Here is a 19,337-nt window from a genome sequence, read left to right as displayed (position 1 = left end):
TCCACACTCAAAGGGAACAGGAATCAGCTAAACCTACACAGAACCAATCTCTATATTCATCCATCCACTGAAGGGACTAAAAATGTGTCTCAGTCTGCATGCATGGGGCACACATTTCTCTTTTTTGGTTATGTAGCTGAGGAGCAGACCAGAAGCGGAGGGAGCAGTAGGTTTTTCAGGGGACAGTGCCCTGCCCAGGTGGGTGAGTGTGTCCAGGACGTTGCTCACGTGCTGTTGAATGCTCTGTAAAAAGCTCATTTGTGGCTGGCCTATCATGATGCCAACAGAGAATTATGCTACAATATTATGTCTTTGGAGATTTTTGTTCAATTTATGATCTTTGTTCAAGCCTGTGCCTAAAGGCACGATTTAGCCAATATATTGTACATAAAGAGTTCAAAGAAAAGTACATGCAAGTGCAAGTGCTCAATTCATCTGGCTTTTTCTTCCACTGCAGCTGCATTGTGCATTTCTGAAAGTAGATAGTGTTACAAACTTATCTCACTTCTTATTTGCATTATATTCCACACAGAACGGCCTATAAAGAATGCAGTTAATGAATAAAATATAAGGTTTAGATTTAAAAAAATAAAAAAGTCTTCTCTATTTCTCTTCAACAAGTGTTGAGATTTCTCTGTGTTTTTGACGGGAGTTTTGACTTTTTAGTGCTTTTTCTGTTGGCTGTGCACAGTCCTGAGCTGACCTTGGTGCTGAACGCTGCCGTGGTCCTCCCTGGTCCACATTCCCACATTCCCGGAGCTCCCGGGGTGAGAGATAGCCGGGAGTTTATAAAGATAAATAACATGTTGGGATATCCTACTCCTATTAGCTGATTAATGTTGAGCCAGTCTCAAATTCTTACAGCAATTTTGGAGGGAGGATGATGAAGAGAGGCCCAAAACAAGGGTCCATGAAAGCATCACCTGACAGGAAAATCAACAATTCCTGGTGTGCTGATTTGGATCTATGGATGAAAACTTTATCCAATTTTAATTGTCCAAGGAATGGAAACATGGTTTTAAGGCCCGTGCCACCTACACTGTCCTCATATTCAGTTGTTTCATGATTTATTCCATTTAGGAAGAACAGAAATCTGTGTTTTCAGAACTGACTAGAAACAAACTATGTACTTTTTCACAGTGCAGAAATTGTCTTCTCACTGATTATACTCTGGAAAGACCATCACAACTTCAAGTGAAAAGGCAGAAGAGATTGTGTAGAATGCTCACAGTATGTGGGAAGTGATAAGAGAAAATCCTACAGGGATTACAGTTGAGTGCTACTGCTTTTTAACATCACTCTTTTCACTTTACTTTATGTTGGCTGGTGAAAAAGTGGTCATCCCTGTTTCAAATGATATGCTCTGTGTGACAAATGTTAGAAGCTACAAAAATCTTATTTTAACAAGTGAGGAGAGAAATACATGTTGTGTGTGATGTTAGGTAATGTCCCTAAAGCTTCCCTTAAAAATTTATTTAGTGCTCAAACTGGGAATTTCAATTGCAAATAGAGAAATTCACCCCAAGGAGTGGTGCTGGTTGTCAACAGCTCGTTCACTTTTGTATTTTTTGTATAGAATGAAGCTGATTTACTGTTCCTTGCTTTACCAAAGTTACTCTTGCAGTCTAGAAGAGTGGATAACTTACAGGCTGCTAGGCTTTTCCAGATTTGGCTAAGTGGAATTTTCTACTGTGCTTCAATATTTCTGCCTGAAGGTCAAAACCATATATTTGGGACATCTGTAGAAATATTGGTAAATAATTGATGGATGTGGACGTGTATTTTATTTGTAGGGGTTACATAAACAGATCACAGGATCACAGAGTGATTCAGGCTGGCAGGGATCACAGAAGATCATCCAGTCCAATACAAAGGTTCTTTGCAAGGAAGAGTTTCTGGTTTCTCAGAGGATGTTGTGGATGGAAAATAAACTGAATGGTGAAGTTATATCTTATTGTTGCAGAAACAAGGGTATATACGGCATGATGATATTTCTTTGTTCTGTCACATGCCTTAAGAAGAGCTCTTATTCCTGTCAAAATCAGTGTCAGTGAAATAAAAACTGCAGTATTGGGTCTTTCACTGCTTTTGGAGTAGTACTTAGGAGTAATCAGTTTAGGGTCCCATTATCCATCCCTCACTCACAGAGCAGTGCTGTGCTCTGTGGATAATCACAGCACCGTTCAACAGGAATATACCTGATTTAGTGACCTGAGGGATACTGGCAGGATCTGCCATTTGCATTAATTGCACCTTGATCCTCACTCTGGAAAGAGCTGTACATGCTGGCACAGTGCTCAGAAACTGCGTCAGTGGCATCTTCACCAAGTGATAATACTTCCCATCCACTGTACCCATTTACAGGATTATAAATGTGGATTGATAGAAAGCCCTTGAGTTCTGACCCTGGTGCAGTTGGAATGATGCATTTAATCATTCATCACCTACACTGGTAAATCCAGGCTTAATGATTTTAATAACAGCTCAGCATTGCACTGAGTGGCTTCTGTTTGGAAAACTCTGTGTTGGAATAATCACTTCAGACCTGTGCAAAGCAGATATGGCACTACAGACTCCCCATTGGCTAAATTATGGCTCCAGACTCTTGCCTGGGCAGCAGCTTTTTATCCCTGATATCCCAACATTAAGTAATCTCTTGCCCTCACAGGAGCTCTACAACTCCACTGACAAAAGACAGAAATACCAACAGAAAACATAATTAAATTCTCAGCCCTTCACCATTTCAGTGTTTCCCCCTTACAGTAATTTCTGGGCTTGGACAGGGTTTTATACAACTCAGTTGCATAACAACCTTTCAGTGAACCATTAAATTGCTTACACATACAACAAATTTCTGTGACAGATGATGAAAATAAAAATTGAAAAAAGGCCTTATTGAGAAAATGAAAGGAACTTATTGCCACATTTTAAACCCCAAAATATCCTAATTAAGATGGAGCAAGACACACAATGAGAGTAGTATATGAATTTTCTAGCTTTTGAGTATAATTGTGAGAATATTTTAAAGATACTTCCAGGAATGTATTGGAATCTCTGGTCTCTCTTTTTCTACTAAATATAACATTAATTCCAAATCAGCAAAGGTTAATTACTGCACTAGTAACAAAGTCCTCCAAGCATATTAAGTGTATTAACAAAAAAAAAAAAAAAACAACAAAAAAACCACCAAAAAAACCACTTTAAAATAAGAGAGATTTCTTTGGGTTCATGACAACAAGAGAACAAATGCCTCATTCTACAGTATTTCTATATCTAATCTTAAAGTTTTTGCTTTAAAAAGTAGCTGTTTCCAATTTTTATGAGTATGCTTCTTCTATAGGTATTCATTAAGTCTGATAGGAAAAAAGTCTCAAAACTGAGCCCAAACATAATTTATGAGTACTTAAGAAATACTGAATGTTGTAGTCCTAATTTCACCTAATTTAAAACCTGTTAAGAAGGATTCCTCAAATGCCAAATTTTCTTCATTGTGAGTGTCTCAGAGAGTCTTCTGATTCTATTTGAAGAGTTCTAAAATTAGCACTCGGCATTCTGATACACAGACAGATTTTCTCATTATCTTTTTTTTTCTTGGAAAACAGGAATCAAAAGCAAAACACCTTGGATTTTCCAGAGATAACCGACCCAATTTGCACCCAGTGACCCCTTCCTCAGTGAGGAAACAAGATTTTCAATATCCACATATGCTTTGTGTGCCAAGTTTGTGCTCTGTCAACTGCCCAAGCCATTACTTGGTAACTTTGACAATTTAATCTCTTTTTACTGGAAGACTTCTAAAGAAGTTGCACAATAAGGCATTGGAAGATGGAATGTTGGCCAGCTTCAGTGAAAGGAGTCACAATTTATTACCAGCAAAGACTGTCTTAAATTTTAGCTATAATCCAAAGATCTATGAATCTCATAAATAAATGAATGTCTTCTAACACAGAAATATATTGGCAGCTGAAATGTAAACTATTATCCAAAACTGTTGCCACATTCACAGAATTTTACATGAGGCATTTGGGATGTTTTATGAAATTCACATACTTGAAGTGTGTTTGCTAAGAAAATCTTGACTAAAACTTAGTTCCCACTAAGAAATGGAGAATTCCATTCCATGGAGAATACAAAGCTTATGGATGAAGCTCAGGTTCTCGAAGAGACACTTTAAAAAGGCCTGTGTTGGCAGTATAGATGATTTATCCCTGCAGTGTAAGTAGCCAGAAGTGCTTCATATATGGAAGTGTAAAAATGAGAGTCCTGAGTCTCATGCAAAAAGGGAAGATTAAGTCTGAGTCCTGTTCAGGAGGCAAAGTTTTATTTATGGCATTGAAAAATCTGAAGTTAAGCTGTTCTAGGCTCTTGGGGAATTTTGCCCATCAGCAAGAGTACAAAGCATCAGCCTCCTCAAGATGTTTATTCATTTGTTAGTCTTCTATCCAAAGTTTCCTTTTGCCTTGGTTGCTGCTGTGGCTGTGACACAGCTCCTGCATTGGGTAACTTCTCTGGGCCTGATGAGTGATGATTCATAGAAACTTCTGCACCAGGATAGATTTGTTTATTTTTCACTTGCATTTAAGAAGCTTTTGCCAGGTTTTCAAACTTGTGTGCCTAAATTTCAGGTATTTAGAAGCTTAGCAAACATGGGTTTAAAACTCAAAGAAGCGTGTTTGGCATAAGGCATCTCCCTGACAAATGAATCCTATTAACCTTGTAAAGACTAAGTTCTTGGATTTAGGCATATGTTTGGGAACTTCGCTTTAGGAGTTTTTAATTTTTAATAGAGATTTTGCTTAATATTTTTATTTATATTTGAAGTTAGGCCTTTGGTTGTCGTGGCTTTTCCCAGAACTTCAGTAAGCAGAAGAGAATGACTTCTCTGCACAGAATGGTGAGAGATGGACATTGTATTTTTTTAAAAATTATCTGCCACTGACATTAATTAAAAGACTCCCAGTGATAATAAGTTGTTGAAACAGTACTTCATTAAACTTATTCCCTAAAGAATCCCTTAGGGAATAAACAGTGTGCTGCCCACTGAAGTCCTATTAATGACTGAAAGCCTCTGTTTTACATATGTTCATTGAATTAAACCAAATCAATTTTATATTATCTGGATGATTAATGCACTTTTTTCAGAAGAAGCAATTTACCTGAGCTGCAGTGGATCCTTTAGTCACTGCCTAAACTATTCTGGAAAATAAACGTGGGTGGTTGGAGATGATGCATAAGAAGACTCAATAAGAGAAAAAACTGTTAATATCTATTTCCTGGGGGGAAAAAAAGAACTGTGATTTACTCTAAATTTATAAGATTTTATCACAAATGTGTTTAGATTTTCTCCCTGGGTTTTGGCAGTTGTCTACTAGGAGGTATGCTCAGGGCTCCAAAGTGGAATTGTTTGCCAGACTCTTTCAGAAATTGCATGATCTAATATCTACAGAAACAGACAGTGCTCAGTTTACTTGAAAAATATTTTCTTTTAGAAGAGAAAAATTTCAACTTTGGAACATGAGTTTAATTTCCAGCCTTTCAATGTACTACAGATGTAATGCAATAGTGCTCATTAGTAAGGACAAGGTATTACTGAGCACTCAGTGAGATTTCAACAAAGAAATGTGAATATTGATTACAGGGTACAAAAATTCCTGTGCTGGTAGTTTTTGGCCAGTTCTGTACAGACACCTTGCAAGCAAAGACCTTCTAAACCACTTTGTTTTGCACTTGGATCTCATTTTCTGCATCATTGGCACAGAATACTTGCACAGAACAGTCATTGTGGTTTTAAGTCTGCTGTTGCCTTCGTGCAGGAAAGCCAGTATTTTTAAATATAGATGGTAATAATATGTTCCCACTGACAAAATAATGTAGAAAACCATTCTGAAATATGGCTCTCTGGAAGCTGAGAGCAATGCAGCTGTTCACTGAGTCCTCTCCTGTTTCTTTTAAATCCAGAGCATCTGCCTTCCAAAACACTTCAACGTTAAGTCTCCCTAATGAAGGCATTTAGGATGGCAGGAAGGAAAGACTGTTTTCCTGCATTCTGGGAACTATGGCTAAGACTGGGTGGGGAATAATATGAAATGTAAATATTCTAGAAAAAAATAGTAAGAGAAGAGGCCAGAACAGGCTTTCAATACTGTAATTTGGGCTGGAATAATTTCAAGCAGTGCTGGAGCAGTTTGCTGACAGTGCTACAAGACAAAATTGTCTTGGGAGAAAGGAATCACAGGTTTGATGTGGTAGCTGACCGAAAGTTACACTGGGGTTAGAGGCATTTTAATGGCCAAAACATCTCCAGTGTGTTTGTTTCTGGTGTTACACCAAGTCTAGGGCTCTGCTCCAGCATTTCCAATGAAATATCCTGGTTAAACAGTGATTTCCAGCTTCTGCTGAGGGAGAGAAGAAAAGAAACTTTTGCAACAAAGAGAAGTTGATTTGCAGATTTTCATCTGGTCCTGCATTTAGAGGGCTGAGCCCAGTTCTGAGCATCTTGTGGGCTTGCACTGTTGCACAGAGTGCACCATTAATGATCCTGGCGCCTGTCAGTGCAGACATGATTTTCGTGGTTGAAAGAGGAAATGCATTCATCAGTTTTACATAATATACACAAACCTGGAGAGAGCCCAAAGGGTCCATCCTTGTGTTCCTGTGCAACTTGAAAGAGAAAGTGAAGGAGTTTCAAGGGAGAGCAGTAACAGAGGGTGAAAAGAAATATCCTTTTTCTTCTTCGGATTGAGCTGCTTCCTTCTGTGTGCTCCGAGCAGCAGCAGCTCTTGGAGGTGAGTAGAAAGGGATAAAAGAAATGAATAGAAAGAGGGATAAATACATCCTTCCTGCTACAGATGCCTTATTTTCTTAAATTCATCTGTTTACTGGGAGTTTTAGCGGAGGTGAGTGGGCATTAAAGCTTTGGGCGTTTTAAATATATTTCCGAGGTTGTGTGTTGAGGGAATGCTGCGAGCTTTTAGCAGGAAGGAATTGGGACTTCTCGGATATTTTGCTTGTGATAAAATATGCAAGAATGTGTTATTTCTGTGATCATTAGGAATAGAGGAAAAAATTCCATTGGCTCTCTTTTACCTAAGCAAGTAGGATTGTTCTTTCATACTTTGGGCTCTGAAAATGATCCATTTCATAACCAGGAATGTGTTCCTCCCAAACTGGGAACTGGGGATAGTGCTGGCAGATCAATTGCATAACTGTTACACGTGCTTATTTCAGGATCAATAGATGCACTTTTCCAATAGGGAGGGGGATTTATGTCTGCAGTTATGTTGCAGAGAAGCTGGAGGGAATGGGGGCAGGAAACCAGGGATTTTTCTCACTGCAAGTGCCACAATACTGAGTTCAGGACTGTGTTGGATAGCTCGTTTCTTTCTTCTTGGCACTGATGAGAAAAAGTTTTGCTAAAAAAATCAAACAGTGCAAGAAAATTTCTGTCTGTGAAACCTCTAAATTTGCTCAGGTAATCTAACAGTTGTCCAGCAAGCCTCTGACTGCATTTTGCTGTCGTTTAAATAGGCAGAATGTTTTTATGCTACCTAGTACTTTAGATATCGATGTATATTCATTTTCAAACAACAGTTGAAAAAAAATCAGAAAAGAAATGTGTTCTTTTATAGAATATGAAATTTTTCAGTAATGTATATGAACCAACATATAGGAGCATTCAGGAGATTCTTTTTTTTTTCCCTATAAATTTGGATCTGCATTATGATTAAAATAAAGTCCCTGGTGAAATTAAATTCACATATTTAAAAAGAAGCCATCAATTCTCTTCCTCTCTCACTCTTCCTACACATTATTCATCTGGTATGTGAAAAGCTGTTCTGTGGCTTCCACACAAAAGCAAAAGGAAAAGAAAGCCAAAGATGTTTTAGTTAAATAACGATTATTTTCGGGATCCTTCTAAAGCACAAAACAAAATGTTCTCCAGATACTGTGAAAATGTATATGTAATTTGAGATAATCACATGTTCTATACCAGAAAGCCTCTATGTTAAAAGCACATTATAAAGATTTTAAAGGCAGGCACTGAAAACTTAGGAAGTGCCAGAATTATGGTTGCCTCTGCAATCTTCACTGGGTTTCATGTGCATATGCATTGTGATGCAGCCTTAAAGTGCACATCACAAACGCTTTTCTCCAGTAATCTGTAAGGGCAGAGGTTATTAATATATTCAGAAGCTTTTATGTAGTGCCTGTCACTACAGTACCTGCTGTACAAAAGCTCTGAGCAGTGTGGGGCTGGAGTCTCCACCTCACAGATCTGAGGGGTGTGCAGAGCATCAGAGAGGGATTTGAAAATGCTAATTTTGACTGCCCCACTTGAGAGGTGAAAAATCACCTATGATTTTCCAGACCCATTAGATAAAGCAGCTCTTGACATGCTTAGAGAGTAATGTCGTACTAAATCCTGTTGTGGAGTCTCAACTACCTGAAGATTTACATGTCCACTACCAAAACCCTTGCTTTTGCTGGAAATCTGGCACTATTTTGCAATTATAAAGCAACCTTGAGCTAAGAGAATGTGATTTATGTAGTTTTTAATGGGTTGAAAAGGAGCTGATTTATAGTAGACCTCATGGGGTAGCATTAGGGTATTTATTTCAGCACGGTCTTAGTAAAAAATGCCCAGTACAGCTTCAGACTTGTGTGACTGGAGCCCTTTTCCTCACTCTCCTGGTAGTGTTTGAGATGAACAAACCTCAGATGAGAACAAGCAAAGGATTTCCAGTTCTGCATTAGCATTTTCCTGCTCTGTGGTTTTGGCCTGAGCACTCTACAGACTTGTGTGGTAAAGTGAGAGTGGAGTACAAAGATATTTGCAGGACTAAATCTGCTTACCTGGGGAAATAGGAATGTTTTCCTTAATGAATGGCCATCAAATGAAATCTGATTAAGCACAGAAATTATAAAAATCCCAAAGGCTTGTGTGGTGAATGGAATTAGATTCCTGCTTGGTTTATAGCAGTCACTTTACCTTTGCATTGCAGTTTGATTTTTCTGTTTCTAATCTCAGAAAGGGATGTCTAGGAGAGGTAACTTTGCATGGTGGAATATTTGCCATCCTTTTTGGCTCTTTACAGTAAAGACTCTTACTAAAGCAGCTGTAGGGAACCTAATAGTGAAAACTTCTTAAAATAAATTAGATGAATGACTGATCTGATTTACACATTTTCTAGTGTGACCAGAGAATTTTCTCATTGTTTCCAAGCATTGAAAAAAAAAACTTTTTAAACATAATTTTTTTAAAGTTATGGATTTTTTCATGGCACAAGAAATTTTGTTAATATTTCTAGTGTTTATGAAAGCACTTTCCTTTGATTTATATTGTTTAACTTATTTTGTACTGGCGAGTCCTGTGGCAGATCCTCAGTTGATATAATCAGTAATAGATCAACTGATTTCATAAAAGCTGGAACGATTTATAGCACTGATAGTCAATCTGGCCTTGAAAAACCATATTTGAAAGTGCTTAGTTGCCTGTGGTAGGAAAAAGTTTTGTGGTTAGAAAACCGGATTAAGGAAAGGATCTCTTCTTTATTCAGTTCTTCAAAACTTTGGAAAATTTATTAAAATCTGTGCTGTACTCTGTCTTGTAAAGCTAGACTAGCCTCCTTTAGAATATTTAAATTGCAATCTCTTCAAAAAGCCATTTTTATTTATCAATTATTTTCTTGGTTGGTTTTCCATCTTAGTTCTTGGAATTGTTATATGGCTCCCAAAAGACTCTAAACCTGCCCTGCAGCTTTTACAACAATATTTTTTGAATTCTAAGAGGCAAGTTACAGAAAACTCCCCCAAATTCTTCTTTGGCAGGACTGTGGAGCCCATCCCTGTGGATGAGCCTGAGCCATTTACAAACAGGGGCTGCTTTGCTGGGAATGGTGATCACACAATAATCATGTTATGACAGAGATCTAAGACAAGAATGAAGATGTCAGAGCTACCTAGCAGCAAATGTAAATTTAATCTTAAGATAAAAGCATATCAAATATACCCAAGTGGCTTATTGCCAGAGATGCTAATTAGAAAAAGCTGGTTTATGCAAAGCCATTTGTTCCAAATGGCTCTTCAGGGACCAGGTTAAGGAGGAGTTTCCCCTGTGTGGTTTGGTCTTATTTACAGAGGTTGTTAATATTTGCAAAAGCATCTCAGTGAAAAAAAAATATATATATTCAAGTGAATGAAAGAGACTTAAATGGAATTTTCAGTTTTCAGTGGAAAAAAAAAGATTAGAAGGAAAAGCTGTAAATTGCAGAGTAGTATCAATGGTAGGAGGTTCTCCTCTTACAGTCTGGATCCTTTTCTCTTCAAGACAAGAGGGATAATTTTGGACGCAGTAAACAGCTGCTTTATCAAAGCAGCAGTTTTAGGACCCACAAGAAATAAATTCTGATTTTCATCTTGACTGGTGCTCAGGGCTCAGTTGCAAAGGGTTGAAGGAGTAAGGGCCAAAATACAGTTTTATTTTGGGAGGGATAGGAGGCCCAGTGCATCCAAGTGCTTCATTTCTAGGAAAGGGCCCATGTAAAAATGAGGTGTTCAGGAAAAAAAGAAAACCCTAAAATAAACAGTCCAGAAAGCAAGATGCCTACAAGATGACTTCAAGTTGATAAAAACATACTACGTTTGAAACCCAGATGAAAAATATGCCCATAACTCAAGATAAAACTGTCATAAAACACAATGAATGGCAGTGGAAAAACTAAGGAGATACAGCAGGGACAAGGTGAGTATTCAAAAATTAAAGTTTGCCAGGAAGAATGGAGCAGGATCACCTTAAAAACTTTTAAAAGGCATATTTCTCCTTTTCCCCTCCTGAGCACTGAAATGGTGCTGCTGTCACAGGGAAGGATCCTCCTGCCAAAGGAACTGCCAGGAATGTCCTCTCCATTAAACACACATCCATCCATTATCCCAAGGCTCCAGCGGACATCACAAGTGGTAATCATGCCTTTCAAAGGAAATTAAATTCCTTGTATCCCTTTTGCTCAAAGAGGATAAATAAAACCCAGAGGGAAGGGAAAGGTAGCTCAAGGCCACCAGGCAAGTCAGTGGTACAGGACTGTACAAAGGAAAAACCAACGGAACTTCCAGGTTTGGGATATCTTGACCCTTGCACAAGGCATTCTTTATGAAAAGTGACACAAGAAATGTAAATAGTGTCTGATTTATTGATATCTGCCTGAAAAAAAACACACTGAAGCATAAATACCATAAAACTTGGGGTTGAATCCTGAGCTGACAACACTGGCTGTGTGAGAAGCTCTCTAAAATAATATCTAATTAATCATGAATTTGCTGTTGTGCAGCCAGTGGAACTGTATCAGTTTATAAATAGTGTACATAGATCTCCCTGGCTGGATGACAGGATTACTGCTGTGAAATTTTTGCAAATCTTTGAAATCCTGCAAAAGGAGGCATCATCAGGCAGCAGAGAAAGGGATGACAAAGAGAGGAGGAGCTTGGGGAGAGACAGAAATACCAGACTGGCCCTATTAACAGAAAGCTGGATTTAAACCTGCAAATGCAGGTTTAAAAACTGCAAAAGTGATACCCCATTATTTAAATGCATGGTACCACAATCCCTCCTCTAACTGCGCTACCTTCAAAGATGTTTCAGTTTTAATAGATTATGTGAAATAGATTATTTAAAAATCCAAGTGTGGAGAAAGTTGCTAATACGTTTAGACTGGGAAGCTTCACTTGGGTCATCTCTGCCTCCAGCTTCCTCTTAAAACATTTAATGGAGCTTCATTCCTCTTGGCTTCTCTGAAGTGGGGACTTTAATTTATTTATGCTGATGAGGAACTTTTCAATATCCTCTTCCCCTCCTGTCACCATTACAGAGAAGAGAGCAACGATTTTTAAAGGAAACTGTTTTTTATCTAGAACATGCAAAATTAAAAAGATACTGGAAAATGCAGCATAATTCAGGCTCACAGTGCTCTCGAGACCTAGTTAAAGAATACCTGTTAATGGATTAATTTTTCATGCTCCACATATGCAGAGAAATCTATTTCGGGGAATATATAGGCGTAAAATATAAAATCAATTTAAGAAGTAAAGGGATGAAATGGTAGAAGTTGATGAAAGCATTGATTTGTTTGAATATTCCATGATTTGTTAATTGTACAGCAAATTCCTGACTTCACCCCTTGTGCAGTGGTTGAAGAGGAGAATGCCACACATGATCTGACAGTTATTGTAATATCTAATTCAGCCAGCCCTCTCTCAACCTTCTGCTTCTGGTTAATCTATTTTATATAATTTGGCTACCAAGTATTCCTTTAAAGGAAAGGTCAGGATTATTACACATGAAGGATGGGTCCCTCCATCCCATCTTCCATTGAGGCTGCTTGTGCCAACTTTCTCCAGCTTTGTTCACCAGATTCCTTCAAATTTATTCCCTGATCCTTCCTTGCTCTTTAATTCTTTCTATAAAAAGTTCCTCTCCCTCCCCCAAAACCTCAAGATTTTCTTAGAAGTCATGTAACTTAAATTAAACCATGGGCTACTGAGCCCTTATGACTCACTCTACCAAGCTCTGCTGAATAACCATGTGGGCCAGAAAATTTAATTAATTTCTATTGTCTATCTGCAAAATCTATTAATGCTTTTCAAGAAGAAATAAGCTCTGTCACTCACAGAAAACTGAGCTATCAGACCTTAATGTTATTTTTGCAGCACTGTATTTTTTTTGCCAAAATTAGATCTCAGTCTCTTGTGAGATTATCCAGGCATGATCACCAGGCACCACCACCTCAGCAGCACTTGGGAAGATGGACAAATACATCCAAGTATCAAATGTTCAGAATGTAAATTTCTGATTCTCACTTTTGGGGGATAAACCTTGAAAATTTGATCCACATGCACTCTACTGGTGCAAAAACCAGACAGCCAAGGGGATGCATCTTTTTCTCTTGCCCCTCTCCCACTGTAAAAATAAAGAAAAAAAGGGGAGGGGAATGTATGTGATTTTCAAGGGGATGTAATTCACACACATGGCAATGATAATGAAGCCAAAGGACTGTTTCTCTCCCCATGTCTGCAAGTAAAAAGTCTTCTCCCTTGCTTTCAGTGCCAGAGAAATAAAACTGGGCCTATTTTATGGCACAGACATAGTGCACCATGGAGATTTTCCCTGGTGTGTTACACCTGCACTGCCATTGGAAGTCAGCTAAACCACTGCCCAAATTAGAGAAAAGCAGCAGGATCCTCTCACCTCTCCCTTTACTCCAGATAATGAGAACTTTCCCCGGTTTTTCTTATTTTTTCCTATCTGGAAGATGAAAGGTAGGTGATAATTCATTTTCAATATAGGATTTAACAATCATCTGGAAGGTGATAAATGCAATAATCCAGAGAAATTAGCACAGTGAAACCCAATTAAAATGGGACAGTGATGTGCAAATCCAGAGGAGGAAATTAATGCAAATGAAACACCAGATTATTTTGTTCCGAGTGTAAAACTACCCAGCAACTTCCCAAATGCTGTTATCAATGCCAGTTACTGTTATTTGCACATGTGTCAAGACACAAATCTATCTGTCATTCCATAACTGCTGAAACTCTGTTTGATGCTTATCGCACTGGGCTACCCTTTTTTGGGAGTAGTTCATGATTCCTTACTCAGAATTCATAATAGAAAGCGACACACCCCTGAATAACATTTAGATTTTTATGGACCATCTACAGATAGGGGGCTAATACAGAAAATACCCACAGTTCATCTGTATCCTGGTCTACAGGGTTCTCACTTCTCTCTCACTTGGGAATGGAGCTGGATTCACAAGCAAACCATGAAACAGCTCTTCCCCCACTCTGAAAGACAGAGCCCAGTTTGGGTGTGGGGGAAATCCCAGGAAAATGGCATTGAATATTGCTGAAGATTCAAAATAGCATTTCAAAGATGCTTGTGGAAACTTTCAAATGAAATATTGAACAGGGATCTAAAAATGAACTCTGGTTATTCAAAGTAAGTGGCACAGAAAGAAAATTGCTATTGTAAGAAGAGAAAGGAACACTTTACTTTTTATATTTCTGCTCATTAAAAATGTGACTAAATTGGTAAGGTGAGATAAGGAGACCAGGTGTCATGGATTTTACTGAAGAAAGCCAGTCAGCATCAGATTTGACTTCAAACTAAATTCCCCTGGAGCTGTGCATCCTTGTAGGGCTTGGTTTTATTAAATGTCGTGCTAGAAACTATTACTTTGCTGTGTTTGTAGGAAGTAGCTGCTGGTGCCATCCCATCTGTGCCTCAACCCTCATTAGCCTCTGCTCTCATTTTCTACAAAGATTAATCTATTTTGAGAAGAATCATGGCAAGAAATTCCGCTTGTGCAGCGAGGTCTGGTTGTGGAAATTGTGAGCCCTGAGAAGTTGTCCTTCTGTCTGCGTGGAAGGCGAGGGACGGTGCCGAGGAGGGGATGATGAACTGAGCCTGCAGGAAGGCTTGGATTGGCAATCCCTGGCTCTGCATGGGGAGCTGAGTGGTTCCACATCACAACAGCCCAAACCCGCTGCCATTCTGTGATTCATACCTCCAGCTGTGGCAGCTATATCTCAAATTAGGTCTAAATATGCACATACTTTGTGTACGGCCGCACGCTACAATCACTGAGAGTATTTTTCTGTGGCAGTCAGTGCAGTCATTCTGCACAGCATTCAGGTTTGGTAAAAAAAACCCAACAAACAAAACGATTACATTATCCATTTGTGCACCCTCAGACCTCACAATCTCTGAATTCTAGCATGTTCAGAGCGAGATAAGGTATCATATCACAGGGCAGCTCTGGGGACCTTCCTCAGCCTGCAACCAGACAGAATTTGCTGGGCTAAAGGATTTAGCAAAAGAAGCTAAAAGGCAGAGTTCTGTAACAACATTCAGAGGTGAAGTTTCTCTTTCCAGCACTGGATCAACCTGACTCAGGCCCCTCTTCACATTTTAGCTTTCTTCCTCTGTAAAGCACTTGGGTATATAATTACAAAACAGGATTATGTAAGACTCAGCTGTTGTGCTGAAGTGACAACTGGAAAACATGACACTAATACATGATACTAAGCTACTTCATGTGGGCTTTTTATTCTTAATGACTGTGGAGTGCCCAGGTTAGTTAGTAGAACAAGATGTCGAGGGCCACTTTAATTGAGAATTTGTGTCATCAAGCCTCAAGTGGCTTTACAGTTACCATGGTAAAACATATTTACTGACTGCCAAAGAGCATCATGGAAGATGAGAGTTGTTTTCCTTCTTAAATGGTCAAAACATAAGTTAAACCTGCCTTTAGGCTGGCTCAGTATATTCTGAAGCCACCCTGGAATGCTTACAAAAAATAAGAAAAGTTTGCAATTTGGAACATGAAGGATTGGCTTTTTTCAGCTGGCTTTGCCAGCTTTGGCTTTGGAGATGTCAAAGCTTTTCACTTTTAATGTTGCCTAAATACAAACTAGCACTGCCCTTCTCCCTATGCCCTTCTGCCAGCTCTGGGGTGGGGAAACTGAAAAAAAAAAAAAAAAAGGGGAAAGAATAACCAGGAGAGATGAGGAGACCCAAAGAACCCTTTAATGGGAGTTGCAGTTAACTCTTGTTTACAACCCTTTCACTGTGCATTTAGGCACTCGAGCATTATAAATATGAACGTGTAAGACAGCACTGTAATAGATGCCAAAATCTAACTTCTAACTCATGCCTTATCTTGTTTTATTTGAAAGTCATCATGCATGCTACTGGGATAAATGAGATGCATTATTGAGGAGGGGTTAGGAACAGCCTGGCTCAGTGAGGCAGGCTGAGCACTGGTTCTGCTGGGGAGCTGGGTTGGCTTTACAAGATCTCTGGTGCTGACTGTGCCACTCTAAAATCAAGCTCCCAAACCCTCTCTCACTCTGACCTCTACGAGAAGCAGCTATTTTGTAATTGAGTCCATATTATCAGCACTCCTTGATGTTTTTTTTTTTAGATTTTGAAAATGTAATTACGTAATGTAATGTGTAATGCTGTGTGCATACCTAAATATGGTATAGATGTATTATATAGATTCAGACTACAGAATAGCTACTGAATTTGTGGTGCATAAGCCAAAGGCCCAAAGCCAAGAAGAGTAAACATGAGGGAAGGGTGTCTGTTTTACTCTGAAAACAGAGCTGTTCTGCATCCCCCTTGCTGGCTGCAGCTGCACAGCACAGGCTCACGCCCTGTGAAAATCCTCTCCTCGCTGTTCTTGTGGCAGGAAAGTTGCCACAGGAGCTGCTGCTGAGAGTTGAGGTCACTGAGCACAGTGAAGTGCACAGGGGCTGGAGCCACTGTGGGATGTCTCGTTTTTTGCCACCCCAAGCTCAGGGCTGGGGCTCAGGCAGGGATGTTCCATCAGTTTCCCATCACCTTGTGGCTCTGCCGTAGTACGAGAGGCTGATGTTGACACCAGATCCGGGCACGAGGGCTTTGAACAGCAGGACAGGTTTCCTGTAGAGCAGGCATGGGCAAATGATCATATTTCTGTCAAATCAGCCAGAGCTGTGATATACTTCATGCCAGCTCTGGGCTTTTGTGCCAGATTGATGCCAACTGGGGGATGACAGACAATTCTTGATATGGCACAAAGTACAACTGGTGCAGAGAAATGATACCTGATCCAGGAAAAAGCTTGTGGGAACAGCATGGATTAATCAATGTATTTTAAACAATCTGAGAGGGCAGAATGAATTTTTACTGGATCTGCACTTTGTACCAGTGGGATTGTGGTCATTTTAATCTGTTACTGAATGCCCTAAAACTCAATTTGTTGGATACCAGCCCAAGAGCTTGTAAACCAAATGTCTGTATCTTCCAAGGGAAAAAGATACAACTTTTTGTGGAAGAAAAGTTGTGTTAGGGGGTCTGACCTGCTGTATCTAATTCCATACTATGCATGTATCATGGAAATACATAATTCGTCCCATCCAGCACCCTGCTAATGGGGAATGCTGCTTAGCTCTCAGTTTTAGAGCTCACAGCCATGCAGATGCTGCAGAGATAGAATTGGGTTTGGGTTACTCAGAAATCTCTAGCACAGTGTTCACTTTACAAATACTTGGCCTCCATTTCCTCATCAAACCAAAAACAAAATCCAAAGAAGTATTTGATTTTCAGCTTTAAGCCTTCTGTTCAGGTTTCACAGTGTTTTTTGTGAATCACATGTTTTGGGCAACACGCCCCTATGTTTTTGTGAATATGATCTCTGCCTGATCCCATCAGGAATGCACAAGTCACATAACTCCCATAACCCTGGAGTGAATCCCTAGAATGGCACCTGGGTGCAGGGTCAGCATGTGAAGAAAATTCCCGAGTGCCAGCACATGTCAAGGAAGTAAAGCCTAATGGATCAGGTGCCTGGAAGCAGGAAATGAGCTAGTCAGTATAAAATGTCCCTTTAAACTCCTGGGGAGGTGTTCTGTTTGCTGATTTATTGTGACAGGAATTCTCATCCTTTGCCCACATGAAATGTCATCCCGGCTCTGATATCAATTTCGTCCCTCTGCAGGGAGATCATGGGGACACAGCAACACCTGCTCTGCTAACCTTGGGGCCAGCTGGGTTAGGCTCAGGCTTGGCTGAGCAGCACTTGGGGAGGGTCTGCTGCTGCATTAGCTCTGCCTGGTCTTGGGCATGAATAAAACCTGTGGTTTTCAGGGCTGTCAGTCTGGGATCCCCCAGTTTGCTTCCCCCAGCACTAAGGGACCAGCTGGGTGGGATTTAAGGAGGGGTGTAGCCATGGGGTGCAGCTGTGTGGAGAAATGATGCCTTGTCTATCATCCTGCCTTCTTTCCAAATAAATGTGTGCAGTCTAAAGCCACTATCTGAACTCATCATCTGAAGGCTATACTGATAGCCAGATGGCAGAATCATAATTTTTTGTTCTTTCAAGCTTTTCCCCAGTAGCTTTAAATAGAAGAATAAATTTTCCACAGAGAAAGAATCTTCTATTAATAGCATTAGATCATTTCAGCACTTGAAAGGAAGAAATTAGTTGAGGGTTTTTATAGGGTTTTTTTTTAATACTTTCTAAAATATTATAAGTTCTTTTATTGTGCAGGAGTGTCCGCCTTCAGAGTTTTAATTACTAGGGGAAAAAAAAATCCCTTTCTCCGAGTTCAAAAAACAAATATAGTGAATAAGATTATGTGAAATGACTTAAAATAAACATCTTCAAACAATCTGGCCCAATGTGTCAGTTCTCTCTCATGCTTTGATAATCTCATTCTGTTGTTGAAATAGATTTACACAGATTGCAGAGGAGGCTTGAAGCCGATTGAAAAGACTTCTGCTTATCCAGTGCACTGAATTGCCAATCAGAGCTGATGTTCTGGGGGGCAGACTCAATAAATTGCTCCCTGTATTTTCTCATAACTGAGAAAATTTAGCCAGTTCCACTCCTGTGATCACACATTCTAAGATCTCTCCTCATTCATTAAAGAAGATGAGAAGGAAACAAGCTGCAGGCTTGGTTGCTTTATCCAAATAAACGTTGTTATCCTCTTATGCAAAACACTGGGATATTCCACCAAGTGGCAAAAAGCTTTATAGTCAGCTTCACTTAAAAGCAAAAACATAAAACATGTTTTGTTCTGCAGCCACCAAAATTCCAGTCATTTATAGCAATGAATGGGCAATGTCAAAGGAACATATGGTATTTTTAGCTCTGCTTCATTACCCAATGCTGTAAATGAACCCTGAGTACTTGTAATGTCTAAAAGCTTTCTCAGAGAAGAAAGGCTTTTCCTGCATAGTCGTGATTAAAGTCAGGCTGTTCCTGTGCAGAGGCTCGGCAAACTGCACTGACAGGGAGGGGAGGCTGCAGGGTGAGCAGTCAGACCTGCACAGAGGTGAAATGGCAGCAAAAGCAGCCCTGGGAAAGGAGAATGGGAGCAGAGAAGGGGAAGGGCAGCCCAGGGAGAGAGGGAAGAGCCTCGGATAGGGAGATGTGATTTCAGTGTGACCAGCTCCTTATCTGACCTCATGGGCAGGAATTTAGGACTGAATCTCTGTGTTAGGGGCAGATAAGGTCCAGCCAACAGGACTAAAGCAGGGCACACTAAGGCATAATCACACAGGCCTATCAATGCTGTAGAGCTGATGGGCACCTAGGATATCAAGAGTCTCTGCTAGTGTTTCACACCATCTTTTTACTGTTGTGTGTTTGCTCTTTGAATCCACTTGACCCCCCAGTGAATTTGGCTTATGAGTAAGTTGACCTTTTTTTTTCATTTTCTTCTCACTGCACAAGATCCTTGACCTGGTTTGCTGTGCTTTCCTGAGACCCAAAGCAAGAGGGGTCTGGCTT

At 39.7% G+C, this 19,337-nt stretch overlaps 1 protein-coding gene across 3 annotated transcripts in view; it reads left to right on the top strand.

Moving 5' to 3' along the window:
- PHACTR3 (phosphatase and actin regulator 3) overlaps positions 1-19,337 on the top strand; it is a 100,018-nt gene that overhangs the window by 20,904 nt on the left and 59,777 nt on the right. The window contains exon 1 of one of the 3 annotated variants that reach the window (XM_066330906.1): positions 6,707-6,785. The exons of the other annotated variants lie outside the window; for them this stretch is intronic. The gene's annotated coding sequence lies outside the window, so the exon portion shown is untranslated. Of the gene's footprint in view, positions 1-6,706; positions 6,786-19,337 lie in introns of those variants that run through there. 3 annotated transcript variants of the gene reach the window in all.

This window comes from Sylvia atricapilla, chromosome 16 (assembly GCF_009819655.1).
Source record: "Sylvia atricapilla isolate bSylAtr1 chromosome 16, bSylAtr1.pri, whole genome shotgun sequence".
NCBI classification, from domain to species: Eukaryota; Metazoa; Chordata; class Aves; order Passeriformes; family Sylviidae; genus Sylvia; species Sylvia atricapilla.
The sequence above is the reverse complement of the archived record's forward strand: the minus strand, read 5'-3'. Positions and strand labels throughout refer to the sequence as shown.